The sequence below is a fragment of the Pinus tabuliformis genome, chromosome 3_2 (assembly GCF_031772625.1).
Source record: "Pinus tabuliformis cultivar Carrire ecotype Pingquan chromosome 3_2, CPIR1, whole genome shotgun sequence".
Lineage (NCBI taxonomy): Eukaryota > Viridiplantae > Streptophyta > Pinopsida > Pinales > Pinaceae > Pinus > Pinus tabuliformis.
In genome coordinates this window covers 680,084,156-680,099,264 of record NC_142302.1, presented here as the reverse complement: position 1 = coordinate 680,099,264, position 15,109 = coordinate 680,084,156, and the positions used below count along the sequence as shown (strand labels likewise).

Here is a 15,109-nt window from a genome sequence, read left to right as displayed (position 1 = left end):
GCTGAAGGTCCCTCTGTCGCTAACAAGTGCTCCCTCTCTGACCTCTGCACTGCTGCAACAACTCTATGCCTCTCGTACTGCTGCCTCACGCTATCCTGGGACTCCTCCACTGTAGCCCTCTTTGTCGCTTCATCTGCATCTGTCTCTACCGACATTCGCTAGTCTTGTTGCTCCTCTTTGGGGCTCCCGTAGCAAGGTATAATCCAAGAGGTTAGGTACCTCAAGGATCCTGCCCCTCATTGCCTGTAGTCTGTTTGACTACAGCTCAATGTCTCCCCACCTCTTCTCCCGAGGTGTATGAGCACTCATGGCACAGTCATCATCAATCTCCACTTCCTTCTCCGCCTTAGCCAGCGCAGCCTTGGTCTCAAAAGCCTCTCCCTTGCTCTTCTTCCTAGGACACTCGTTCGCATAGTGACCCAGTTCCCCACAGCGGAAGCACTTGACCTTAGAGAGGTCCTTCTTCTTTTGTTTCTCCTTCTTTCCCGCAGATGCGAGAGCCGCATCTTCTTCCTCCTCCTTCTTGATTCTGACCCCTTTTCCTCTACTCCCTGCCTTGGGCACTCGTCTGATCTCTTCTTAACGAAGAGCTGCCCATAGTTCCTCCCAATCTGGAAGGCTCGTCCTGCCCAGTATGCTCTGGACAAATACTTCTGAATCCTCCGAGACTGCTTTCAATGCGGTCCTCACGATCAGTTCCTGATCCGATGTAGCCCCTGTGGAAGTTAGTTGATCACGAATCTCCTTCAATCCACCGAGGAAGGCATCTATCTGCTCTCCTTTCTGCATCTAATATGACCGCAACTAGTTTTCAAGTAACATCCTCCTCTGCACAGAAGTATGCTGGTACAATTTCTTCATAGCCTCCCACATCTCATTTGTCGTCTCCTTCTCGACAATGTCTGGCACCACATGATCCTTGACACCATCAAAGATGATGCACTTTGCCCTGGCCATTGCCTCCTTGTACTTGTCATTTTCAGCTGGGTCAACCCGGATCGCTCTCGTTTTCAAGGCAAAGTATTTGATGCAATACTTGTCTAGAATGGATAAGATCCTGGCCTTCCAGACTAAAAAGTTTGAAGCTCCGTCCAGTCTATCCTAATCTCTTAGCCCATTCACTACCATTTCATTGCTCCTTGTTTGACTCTTTCAAGTCTCTCTACTTCCCGTCTGGAATTTCTCGGTGTGACTCCTTCTGAGCCCCGATTTCCCTCCTGGAAACCCCTCTGCCAATGTTGAGATACTCCACTCCGATCATTAGTGCAATTGCACCACTGATCTAGATTTCTTGGCTAGAAATCCTCGGCAGCAACTCCCTCCTCCTTGGTCTTGCCCTGTTAGGTAATGTTCTAATCATAGTACCCCACCAACTTCGCTCCACAACTTAGCCACAGCCTCCTATGCCTCTACAATCTCAAGGTTAGAGCCTCTAGGCTCTACACAATCCCGACACCAGCAAAATCTGCACCTCTTGGCCATGGGCATCAATCCTTCCTGACTGAGAAAGATGACCGAGGACTGCGTAGGTCAAGTCTACTCCTCTCTGCCACTGCGCTGATCCTCCTCCTGGCTCGAATTGATGACGCAAGCACTGCATCACCCCTTCCTTGCTGCTTTCCGCTAGGAACAACTTTTGTCACTCGAGACAGTTGTTTCTGCTGCTACTTCTCTGCTCGGCTGATGCCCTCAGTTATCCTATGATCTGCAACCACACTCTGGTACCATGTTGGAATTTCTAAGTCTATTTGTCAAAAATTCTTCCTGCGTTATCTGATTTATTTCTTCCTACTTGTTCATTTACTTAACAAGTTATTTACCATGTAAATACTGAAAATAAATATAAGTACAGTATAAACACATACTGATCATCAACTGAAAGAAACAAGAACACAAGTGACACAGTTATTTTTGGACTAATGTCCCCGGAAAAAACCCAATGCGGGAAAACATGTGCAGCTATCAAAGGGTTTTATTATTAAGCAATTTCATAATACAATCTGACTACCAGAAATGGCTCACCCAACAGAGAATTCCCTCAGCAGTAGTACCTCTCAGCCGGAGACAGATATCAGCCCCAATCTGCCCCACGAAATCTCCCAGCGTCAGCCTCTAAGGTCTGTGTCAGCCTATTTGGCCCAGCGTCAACCTCTCGGGGCTCTGCGTCAACCTCTAGAGCCTCGGTGTCTCCCACGCTAGCCCTCCTCAAGCTCTGCACAACTCCTGGTTGCCTCTGTGTGGCCTCTAGCTGGCTTTGCATGAACCCTCTCTCGGCTTCTGCATTGATGCTCCCGGTACTCTCTCTGCCTCTCTGCTATTGTATTCACTACCCCTCAACTGCAACTCTAATCACTCCTTCGATTTCCTCAGCAAGCCCTGCCTCAGAAAATCGAATTCTTGATCAACTCAATGTGCTCTCCAACTAACCCTCAAGCCTCTTCTTATACTTTTCTCATTGACAATTCAACAGCCGAGATTAAGTCCATAATCAACAGCTAAGATTTGATCTAGCTTGATCCATGACTTTTGGACCATTCTAACTCAGTTTTATATTAATTCACATTAATATTTTATTTTCCCTAAGTTTAGACTTTGGGATTCCATTAAAAATATTAATTATTTTAATATCTCCCAAACTGGTTAGACTTTTTCCCAAACCATTTCTGGGTCTTGGAGATCTCATGTGCTTTAGCCTATCCACCAATTTTCAATGCTAGATCACATCTGATGCTACCCCAAATCAACATTCCATTTATTGTATTTTCTTTGACATGATTGATCCAAAATATAGGTTTAATATTTTACAACTAGTTGAGTTTTTGTAATTTATATACTTTCCTAAACACAATACAATGGGATCAAATTTAAGAGAGAGAGGGGGGGAGGGAGAGGGGAGTAGATAGTGACAAATTTGAATGGTGAAGAGAGAGATAGGGAGGTGAGAGAAAGAAGCAAAGAGAGGAAGGAAGAGAGAGAGGAGGGGAGAGAAAGAGGTGAAAGAGAGAGAGTGAGAGAGGAAGGAAAAGAGAGACGAGGGGAGGGAGATATATGGACTTGGAGGGGGAGAGAGTGGGAGGAAAGAACAAAGACATAGAGAGAGAGGTGGAGAGAGATGGAGTGACAAGGGAGAGATGGAGAGAGAGTGAGGGAGAGAGGATAGGAGGGAAGAGAGAGAAGAAAAGAGGAGAGAGACAGGGACAGAAGGGGAAGAGAGAGAGGGAGACACATAGATGGAGGGGACAAAGAGAATGAGAGAGAGAGGGAGATAGTGAAAGAGTTGGAGGGAAGAGAGAGGGAGAGAGTGATGGGGGGGAGAGACAGAGGGAGGTTGGAGAGAAACAGAGAGAGGGGACTCCAAAGAGATGAGAAAAATAAAGGGAGAGAGATGGAGTTGGAGGGGGAGAGAGAGGGAGGAAAGAAGAAAGACATAGAGGGATAAAGGTGGAGATAGAGAGAGGGAGTGACAAGGGAGAGATGGAGAGTGAGGGAGAGAGGAGAGTGGGAGGGAAGAGAAAGAGGAGAGAGAGAGGGAGAGAAGAAGAGAGAGATAGAGGAAGAGGAAGAGGGGGGAGAGAGAAATAGATAGATATGTAGAGAGAGTATGTGTGTTTGGGGAGTGAGATAGAGAGGGGTAATAAGAAATAGACACATAGATACAAGGGAGAGGGGAGTAGATAGCGATAGAGTTGAATGGTAGAGAGAGAGATAGGGAGGTGAGAGAAAGAGGGAAAGAGAAGAAGGAAGAGAGAGAGGAGGGGAGAGAGAGAGAAGGAGAGAAAGAGGTGTGAGAGAGAGAGAGAGAGGAAGGAAAAGAGATATATGGAGTTGGAGGGGGGAGAGTGGAGGAAAGAATAAAGACGTAGAGTGATAGAGGTGGAGAGAGAGAGAGTGACAAGGGAGAGATGGAGAGAGAATGAGGGAGAGGATAAGAGGGAAGAGAGAGAAGAAAAGAGGAGAGAGATAGGGAGAGAAGGGGAAGAGAGAGAGGGAGACACATAGATGGAGGGGACAGAGAATGAGAGAGGGAGGGAGATAGTGATAGAGTTGGAGGGGGATAAAGAGGGAGGAAAGAAGAAAGACATAGAGGGATAAAGGTGGAGATAGAGAGAGTGATAAGGGAGATATGGAGAGAGAGTGAGGGAGAGAGGGAAGAGAAAAAGGAGAGAGAGAGGGAGAGAAGAAGAGAGAGAGAGGAAAAGGAAGAGGGGGGAGAGAGAGAAAGATAGATATGTAGAGAGAGAGTTTGTGTTTGGGGGGTGAGATAGAGAGAGGGAATAAGAAAGAGACACATAGATACAAATATAGGTATTATATAGCATTATATAACCAGCTTAGATCCATCTCAACCCCGAACCTATCAAGCGTCGAGAGGGGTCAAATACCTCGAGGTGCAAACCTTTCCTCAAGTTTTGCACTCAAAAAAGAGGTTTGCACCTTGAGAGATTTGATACCTCTTGGCACTTGATAGATCTCGGGCTAAGATGGATCTAGGCTGGTGTTAATACCAAATAAAGTTGAGCCTAAGCTTTTCTTAGCAAAATCAGCATGGCAAACTTAGCATGCTTGCCAAATCAAGGATGAGAGGGAAAATTAGGGTTTCAAACTCTTTATTTAAGGCTTAACTTAGATAGAATTAGCATTTCCCATATATACCCAAGAGGTCAAACTAGGTTATGGAGTGGTTAAATTTAGCATATGGAATCATGGTTTGGAACGTCATACATGGCAAAAATGAGTGTAAGCATAGCCACTCGAATTAGAGTTTTGACATTAGTCAAACCTACGCTTTTCATGCCAAATGGGCATCCTCCAACAAACTATCACATGTCAGCCTAGCGACAATACACCTTGGCAATAGTGATCTTGATAAATCACTCTTTCATCCACTAGAACGAGGAACCCACCCCACCACTACATGCTTGAAACCACATCATCCTTGTATTCTCCATACATAGAAATTGCTAATTATGGACATGCCCAAAAAGCAAGGCTATTCCAAAAAATTAAAAGGTGAAAAGGCAGGAAAGACTAATCATGAAGGGAGGCAGCATCAATCTATCTTCTAAAAAAGCAAAAAGATGGGCAAGATTGATCATCTCAAATGCAAGCAAAAGTAGTCAAACTAGACTCACTTTTCACAAGGAACTTGAATATATAGACATCTCTATCATGCAAACCCCCCCCCCCCCCCCCTAGGCCCCAGGAAAAAGCAAACTGCTAGGAATAGTAGTATCCTTTGACTCTAGTGTAACTGGTTATGAAACAAGCTTTGATCACTATGAATATCCAGATGTCTTTGTAATGGAACCAACCAAATATAATCTCATCAGAACTTAAACCTCCAGTTGCACACGCAATCTAGAGGTGAACACCTATAGGGTATCTCCCACAAATCCAACCATCTTCAACAATGGAGAGAGCAAATCCCTATATAGATTTTAGCTCAACTCAGTTATAGTAAAATACTAATTAGTGGTTTCTAGATCCACTAATTTCTCCTAGCAAAATGCTAGAATAATACATCACGGGGCATGTTACCCACCAAAAACTGGGCAACTCCTAGGAGAAAATTTTCTCCTATTTGACAACTAGTCATCCAGCAATCCTGTATGATCAACACATAACATTATGCCAGAATTTTCCACCAATTGCTCCAGTCAAATTTCTTTCCCATCTAGCATTTCCATTGGCAGCTATTTTAACCATTTTTGCAATCATGTGCTTTCATTTAATGTCATCGGCATACTAATATGGATCACAGGGAAAATTGGATGATTGACCAATCTTGATCGTATTCTTGTTCTCACATTTCACCTGGGAGGTTAATATTTGACTCTAGTCCAATGAGACCTCTTCTAAGGCCTTAAGGTTTAGAAAGGGCACTACTGGGGAAGCATTGATTGACGTAGCATGTCCAAGATAATCCATACTTACCATTTTCTATCTCTCTCCAATATCCATCTCCATTCTTCAGGTTGGTGGTCGTTGATCATCAGGATTGGCACCTTTCATCCACATCCTTGAGTCAAGGCCTGAAAACTTGGCCCCAAAGGTTGATGCAGCTAAAAGAAAGTTAAATGCATAGAAAATCACAATGAAAGAAAAATGTAAAATGCAAAAGATGGTTGGGACATTATTTGGCACATGGGAAAAAGACTAACATGAACTCTACTCCCCGCATTAGCCATCACCCAATTCCTTAAGTATTTAATGCTTCATCCAAAGAAACGAAGTCTTGAAAGTCTCAACCTAATGAGCAAGAAACTGCATCATCTTAAAGGGGCATTGGAAAAATACAAAAATTAAGCTTGGGCTCCTAAGTTATGCACCTAATAAAGACAAATCATTCAAAGTAAAAGGCAAACCAAAGGAGTGGAAAATGTTAATTTTTCATCAAGAATTGTTCAATGTTGCAACTATTACTTCAACAATTTCCAATAGCATCCAAATTATAATTTCACTTCTTCAATTAGCCAATGGCAGTAGAGCAATGGTAGATAGAATAATTATACAATTACACAATGAAAGACAACCAAGAGACAAGAGACACAATATTTGGTCAATGACAAGGGAAAAACCCCACAAACGGGAAAACCCTTTGCAATTCTTCTTCTATTAGATTGTCTTTAAATGTTCAGCAAAGAGAGTACATCATCCAAGAGTCAAAGTCAAACTTTGACTAGCCAATATCCAATATCCAAGTTTGCCAATATGCCAAGCAACTATCCAAGTCAGAGACAAGAGAGAGAGAGAGATGAAGTCAACAATAGTCAGACCTAATCCTTCTGCAAATCTATCCAATTCAACAACAACAATGTGTGCCCTAACCAGTCAACAATCAATGATCAAAACAAACCCTTAGGAGTTCGGTCAACAACAATCAAACTTGGCCTCAATAGTTGGTCAAAGTCAGCGCAAAACAATCACAAAAAAACCTGTCAAACTTGGTCAAGAGAGAGAACTTATGCGGTCCAAGTCTACAATTTATCTTTGTGATCAGCCCAAGTCAAAGTGCCCAAATCACCTCAGATTTAGTGCCAAAAAGTGCGGCCTAGTAGAACAGAGAAAATCTAAAGAAAATGCATTAAAACTTGGTCAATGCCTTGCAACATATCAAGATCTCGGCCAACCTGAAATAAACACTTGTCCCTTCGCACATGTGAGAGATCCCTGCAATTTCTGAGTTGTACGAACCAGTCAATGAAGGAGAGAGAGAAGATATGAGTTGATGATGTGATGTGTGCCAAATGAGGATGAGGTGACCTTAATTTATACGCATTAGAGGAGGGCTAATTAGCCTCTTAGGCCTACCTGAACAAATGTCATCTTGTGGGCTTCACTTCAAAAAAATATTTTTCCATGTCCAAATTGAGTGCTTCAAAATTCAATTTTGGTCCTCTCGGAAAGAGGAATTTAATGCAATGATTGGAATTTTTCACTAAGCTGGAAAATTAACACTCCCTCTCAGCTTGGGATAAATTCAAACTTTATCATGTGATCATCATATGCATCTCATCATCATGTCATGTACACCCCTGTTCATCTCATCTTGTCTCTGCTCATCTCATGTTGAACACTCATGAATCTAAACAAGAAGAAATGTTGCAGGGGAGCTCAAGCTACCACTCGGACTCTATCACCATCGAGGAGACTCTGCTACCACCCGGAATCATCATCATCATCGACGTCAGGGAGCCATAGCTACCACCCAATACTACAGACAATGGGCGCAATCAACCTTCCCAAATGCGTAGGGATCACACTCTATCCCAAAGTCCTTAACAATAGGTGAGATCAACTTACCGGAGGTAAGGATCACACTCTACCCTATTGTCCTTGATCATCCATCTTAACCCTCAAGGATCAAATGGTAAAACACTTGCATCCACAAACTTGGGTGAGATCCACCCACTGCAAGGGGTAGGGATAACACTCTATCCCAAGTCCCTCATCCCATTGGCCAGATGGGGAGGTTATCCCACAGAGTGGACAAGACGCTAATTGGAGCATACTCTAACTAAGGGAAATCCTAGGTCTCGACACCCTATCGGTCAAAGATCTCTCATCCCCACTGTTGAAAAGTGTAACTAGGTTCGGTCTTCATAATGACATGTAATTATGATTTTATGTAATGAGATGTAAAGAAGAAAAATAAATTTATTGTATTGCTTGCTTCATGGGTTTCATGAGCAAGAGATTTTATTTTTGAGTCAAGACTCCCATTGAGGTTCTTTAGAAATTATTTTTCATCTAATCATAAAATGATTGAGTCATTGTCATGTAATGAAGTCATGTTACACTTTGTAAAAGGTCAATCTTGTCTATGTAAAGTATCCTCCAAGACCTTGTCACTTATCCTCTTCAAGTCGGCCTACAACGATGGAAGAACATGCTAGAAGAAGTCAGCCTAACCACTGGTGATCATGTCAACCTAAAGGACATGAGATGAAGTGTATATATAGCCACACTCGGCCTCACTTGAAAGCAAGCAACTCGTCAAACATTCGGTGAAGAAGTGTGAAGAAGGCTACTAAACAGAAGTGCAAAGAAGTGATAAGGAGAGTTTCTTCTAGGCAAGCGAAGGAGGATTCAAGAGGATTCTTTTGGGCATAGCGAAGGAGGATTCTTCTGGGTCAGCGAAAAAGGTTTCTTATCGGTTAGCGAAGGAGTATTTCTTCTGGGGCAAGAGGAAGAAGAGTTTCTTCTGGCCATATCGAAGGAAGGTTTCTTCTAAGGACAGCAAAAGGAGGATTCTTTTGGGGTCAGCAAAGGAAAGGCTCTTCTGAGGTACCGAGATAAAGATCTAGACTAGAGACCGAGATTCTCTAGAGTAAGCTAGTGAGACCATAGAGACCGAGATTCTATAGGAGAATTCGAGAAGCAGCGTGAAGGATAGAGACTGAGTTTCTCTAGAAGGAGCCGAGAAGAGCAGTCCAAGATCAAGAATAAAGTCAAGAAAGGGAAGAGGCAGAGCATCAAGGTTGGTGACAAGATTCTTTGGAGGATACTAGAGTCAAGGGTCTTTGTCATGGTCTTGGTACTCATCAATTGAAGATCTAGAAGAAAAATTTTGATCGGGTTTTCCTCTCAAGAGGTGAGAGGTTTTGGCCCTGGCTAACAAGCCTACATACTGTGTCACTTGTCTTTTATTGTGCATATTGGTAATTATCTTGATGAAAAGAACACAATAATAACATAACGAAGAAAAGAATATAAGCTAAGAAGTAAAAGTATATCACAAGCAATTATCAAGCAGAGAAATATTTTAACTATTCATGCCCTAGATTTCTCAACATGGTATCAGAGCTTAGGTGTTGAAGTCAAGAAGGGGCATTCAAAGCAAGTAGACACACGAGAATCAAGCTTCAAAGAAGGATCAAAGCAAGTCAAAGAACACCAAGCAAGAAATCAAGATCTACCAAAACCCTAGATCGAAGAAATATACTCTAGCAAGAGTCTTGAAATTATCTTCAAGAAGGAAGCAGGAAGAAAGACCGAAACCCTAGAAGCACTTCAAAGATCATCACTCATACATCACCAAAGAAGTGGAAGCTCTTCAAATCTAAGGAAGGTTAGATCGAAAGGCAATCTTCTCTCTATTGAAGCAAGGATCTCATTTGGAAAAAGATCATCCTAAAGAAGGCAGTCTTCCCTCACCGAAGTAAGAACCTTCTTAAAAGGATCATCTGAAGCAACAAGTTCGTCATCAAGTTGAAGATTCTATCTTCACAAGTACATTTTTCTTATAATCTAATCTAGTAAAAATGACTTCATGTTTCAAGGAGAACCATAAGTTGGTTGGGATATCAAACTTCCTTGTATGGAAAAGAAGGATAGACATAGTCCTCGAAGTAAATGAAGTCATTGATCATGTCCATGGAAAGGTCTCCAAGCCATCCAAAGAACAAGCATTATCTGAATAAATGGAAAAGGATCTCAAGGTTCAAAATATTCTTAAGGAATCTATCAAGATCTTCTCATTTCCTATGTAGCTAAGCTGGAGACATCTAAAGAAATATATGATAAGCTGGTAGAACTTTTCTCTGAAAGCACGATAGAAAAGACCATATCACTTAGATATGATCTATATAAATTAAAGGTGTCAAAGGATGAAGGGATATCTTCATGTCTTTCAAAAGCATCTGAAATAAAAGGTCAATTGCAAGATCTAGGAGAGATGGTATCTGATAACAAAATGATCTTCATTATTCTAAATGCATTGACTGATGAACAAGGAAACCTTATATCTACTAAGGAAGAGGAAGTTATCCCATTCATGAAATTATGGTCTCTCTGCAAGGCAAAAGAAGACAAGTTGAAGGGAGAAAGTGACAAAAGATCGGATAGAAATCATTTAGTGACAAGAAGAAAAGGGAAATTTGGAAAGTTTGATCCTCCAAAGAAAAAGAGGAACATGGCTAAGATGCTATGGTTGTCAGGAACTTGGGCATTGTAGAAGAGATTGTCCTAAATATAATAAGGACAAGAGGGATAGGGAAGAAACCCATATTACCAAGGAAGTGAAAGAACTTGAGACAACGAAGCTTACAAAGGAAGAGTAAAAGATCTCTACAATAAATGAGATGAACTTCTTCACTAGAAGGTACTTTCCACTTGCAATTTATAGATAGGAAGCAATGTAAATTAGATAGGATGAATCAAATTAGAAAATAGCATCATGATAGAAGCATTAGATATAATCTCAACCTACATACATGAGATACCTGATCATGAATCTCAAACCCCTCGGGTTGTTCCAAACCTGTGGACTTGCCACATGAGGGGAATGGTCCCCTTGTAAGATTTTTTTCGGTACATCTTGGACATGTACCTTCATGCTCTTCTTGAATTCAGGCATCCTTGTCACCATCTGACTCACATCGGGTAGGGCCCCATAATAAGCAGACCTTCGGTGCTATAGAAGAGATGTGTCAACTGACATGGTCCCCAATGGACTTCCTGCAACTTGATACAAATTTCCAACCCTAAACCCAAGAATAAAAGCATCTTTGAAAATTCCATTTTCAAACACGTACCTTTCCATCGATGAATGCCACCTTGAAACCTTTGACTTCCATTGCTGAAATGGACACCAGGTTCTTCTTGAGATTAGGTACATAAAGAACTTCTTGTAAATGAATCGTGTTACCCTCATTCAATTGAGGGGTAACATTCCCTACACCCTTTCCGGGATAGGTGGCATTGACTCCAAGTATAATCCCCACGATTGTTTCCATCTCTACCAAATTAGAGAGAGCTTCCTTCTATCCGATGAAGTGCCTTGAAGCACTACAATCAATAAGCCAGATTCCCAAAGAGTCTGGAGGAGAAGTAGTGGAGAGGGCCAATATAAGATAATTCTCCTTTACCTTATCAGAAACAACATTTGATTCTTCATACTTGGAGTTCCTTGCTTTCTTTGAAGAGTCGACCATTTCCTTGATGACCTGCATTCCTTTTTCCTTTGTCATGGTACCTATCATTCCTTCGATCATTGAAGATGCCCCTAGAATGATTGTTATCATCATCAAGTGATGTGTCCCTTCTATTCGAACACTCCCTCGCATAATGGCCAAACTTATTGCAAACAAGACATCTGCCTTTCCTTCCACCCTTAGATCCAGACTTCCCATTGAAGTGATCTTTAGGTAGGCCATCAGATGCTTTCACTGCGCCACTGGGATAATATTCTCTGCTTCAACTTCACCCTTGGTGAATTTGAAGTGGGATGAGGAACCCATTGAGCCTTTTGTCCTTTCCAACTGTCTTTGGTGATTGCTCTTTCACTCTTGCTTGGGCTTTGTCTTCGCCTCAGCTCTGATACCATGTTAATTTTAGGTATGTTCTATGCAAATTTACTTCAATTTTCCATATTAGCTCAATATCAATTCCAGATTAGCGATCACATTTAGCATTATAGTAAAATGCAGATAAAACATAAATCGCAGAAAACAAGCCAAGACAAGAGGACACAAGATGTGGTGCTAGCCAGTGACAAACCCCAATGTGTGGAAACCCTTGATCAATTCTTCTTATATTCTTCAATAGTTCAGCAAAGAGAGAGATAGTACATATACATCAGAAGTCAACACTTTGACTTGACAAGATAAGAGCAGAGATCTTCACCATGAATATAACATAATGAGGTAGTTGATCTGATCTCAAGTGAAGCCATACTGCTTCAGTTGATCCTCCAAGGTGACTCCATCACCATGTTGCACCAATCACTGTGCTGAACCTCATCATCATGTTGCACCTGACACTGTGTTGCACCTCATCATCATGTTGCACCTGACACTGTGTTGCACCCAATCACTGAGCTGCTCTGAACACTATACTGCTCCCATCACTGAGCAGTACCACATCATCATGTTGTAATCATCATCAACAAGTTGCTGCAATGCATCAGGTTGTTGCTATATCTACATGCCCATCATCACCATGTTGTACCATTGTGTTGCACTGTGCTGCATGCTGCTCACAACAGTCACTGCATTTATCATGCTACATCCATCCAAGTATGTTGCATCATTCACTGCTAGTCTAGGACATCCACACGCTACCCTCCAACAGTCCAAAGATGTCCAATCCACTCACTGAAATATGTGCTCCTAAGAAAGGCTCTTAACTCTCCAAGTCAACCTTTCTAATTGGCTCCCATAGGCTGCAATATCAAACTGATCCAAACTGGTCAACTCATTGACCCAACAGACCTCAAATGCTGCTCCAACCCTATTTGTATATTGTTGTTTGTGACTGTCTGGTTAGGGCACACTGTTGTAGCCTTAGACTCCTCCAACAGACCCCAAACAACCCTTTGAAAGATTGCGGCACACTTTAAGAGAGCCCCTCCCTTGCTACGCTGTTGCCTTAGGGCATATGCCAGCCCTTGACTGCCCTACGCAAGCCCAGTTGTGGTGCTATGGCCTGCGGCCTAGCACAACAACAACTTGTAGCTTTCGGTCCCTTAAAACATGCCCAAAGAAGTGTCAAAATCAACAGCGTTTAGCCCTCAAGAACTCGGCCTAACAACTAGCACCCTCGGCCTCCATGACATCAACTCGGACCCTTGTTTTGACCCTAAAACAACCCTTATCTCCTCACTGTTTCTTCCTTCTGTGTTGCGGCTAGGAGACTGCGTTTAGGGTTAGGGCAGTGGCCAGATCTCTGTGTTTAGGACTCTTCCTTATTGCGGCTAGGATCCCTTCCTTTAGGACAACGTTAGGAAGCCTTTTAGGACAACGAATAAGGTCTCTCCTAGACCTGCGATTAGATCTCTCCTTGTTGCGTTATTGTAGCTTCATTAAAGCCTCCTCCATGACAACGTAGAGCTAGGGCTTCTTCTTATTAGGGTTGCGTAGTCTCTTAGGATCTCTCCTCCCACCAAAACCCAAAGACAAGTGGAGAGGAAGAGATCACAAGAAGAGTGTGTGTGCAAATGACTAGCAAGCCACCTCTTTTTATACTAAAACGTTGAGCACAAGTGAGGGCAATTTGGTTGCTGGCCAACCTTGACGAATTGTCCGATAACACAAATAAATTCATATCTCCATGAATACATGTCAGAATCGAATGATCTTTAGATCAATCCTACACCTATCGACGAGAGGAATCCAACAAAAATATTAGCTGCCATAAATAAGTAGACACACATGGAGTTTGGCCCTAGTTGTCAATTTTAACATCTTGGTACTCATCAATTGAAGATCTAGAAGAAGAATTTTGATCGTGTTTTACTCTCAAGATGTGAGAGGTTTTGGCCCTAGCTGACAAGCCTACATATTATGTCACTTGTCTTTTATTGTGCATATTGGTAATTGTCTTAATGAAAAGAACACAATAATAACATAACGAAGAAAAGACTATAAGCTAAGAAGTAAAAGTATATCACAAACAATTATCATGAAAAGAAATATTTTAACTATTCATGCCCTAGATTTCTCAACACCCAGAAGCCATCAGTGCCATTCCTCACCCTGGGAGCTCAACCAGGGGGGAACAGCATTGCTCAGTGTTCTTGATCAGCCTGGACCCTTTTCTGAAAGGGTCATCTCAACCAGTCCAAGTTGCTCTCTCAAGACCAAGAACTTCCCTTTCGGCAAAGCTTGGCGAGGATATCAGCTATCTGTTCATATGTCAAAATGTGAAGGGAGTCTCATAGCTCCTCTCTGCACCATGTCTCGAATGTAATGATATTTGATCTTAATATGTTTGGACTTGTCATGGAACACAAGATTCTCTAACAAACGAATCTCACTATTGTTGTCACATTAGATAACGGTGGTGTCCAAGACTTGCTCAAATAGCTCTCTAAAGAGCTTCCTCAACCAAATTGCTTCACAACTCACCAGGCTAGCTGCAATATACTCGGCCTCAGCTATGCTAAGGGCTACAGACTTTTGCTCCCTACTCATCCACAATATCATTGCAAATCCAAGAATAAAACAACATCCATAAGTACTCTTCCCGTCGACAACACTGCCAAACCAATCTGCATGTGTATATCCATGTAGTCTAACATCTCCAGTGGCATATCTCAATCCAAGGTTAATAGTCTTGTGCAAATATTTCAATACATGTTTGGCAGGAACCCAATGTACATGGTGAGGCTCAGTCATAAACTGGCTTAAAGTGTTGACTACGAAACATATGTCAGGTTGAGTGTTCATAAGAAACACCAGAGCACCAACCAGTTGTTTATACTCATAAGGGTTTGCTAGATCTAGTCCAGCAGCCTCTACGCATAGCTTCTTGAAATTCATCTCCATAGGTGTAGGCAAGGACTTGCATTCTACCATGCCAAATATCTCTAATAGTTTCACAACATATTTTCCTTGTGAAAGGAAAATCTCACCCGATCTTTGCCATACTTCTAGTCCCAGGAAATAGTGCATCAAACCAAGGTCTTTCATCTTGAATTCAATAGCCAACTCCCTCTTACATTCAAGAATGAGAGGGTTTGCACCTATCAAGAATAAGTCATCAACATATAATACCAAAATGAGAGGCATACCTTGGACCACTTTGAAGTACAAGTTTGGATCGGCACTACTCCTTGTGAATCCTAGCTTCATCAAGTAACTGTCAATGTGGGCATACCAAGCATGGG

General features: G+C 42.1%; 1 pseudogene; it reads right to left on the bottom strand.

The window, feature by feature from the left end:
- Positions 1-14,270: 14,270 nt before the first annotated feature.
- LOC149182471 (secreted RxLR effector protein 161 pseudogene) lies at positions 14,271-14,768 on the bottom strand (annotated as a pseudogene).
- Between the last annotated feature and the right edge of the window lie 341 nt (positions 14,769-15,109).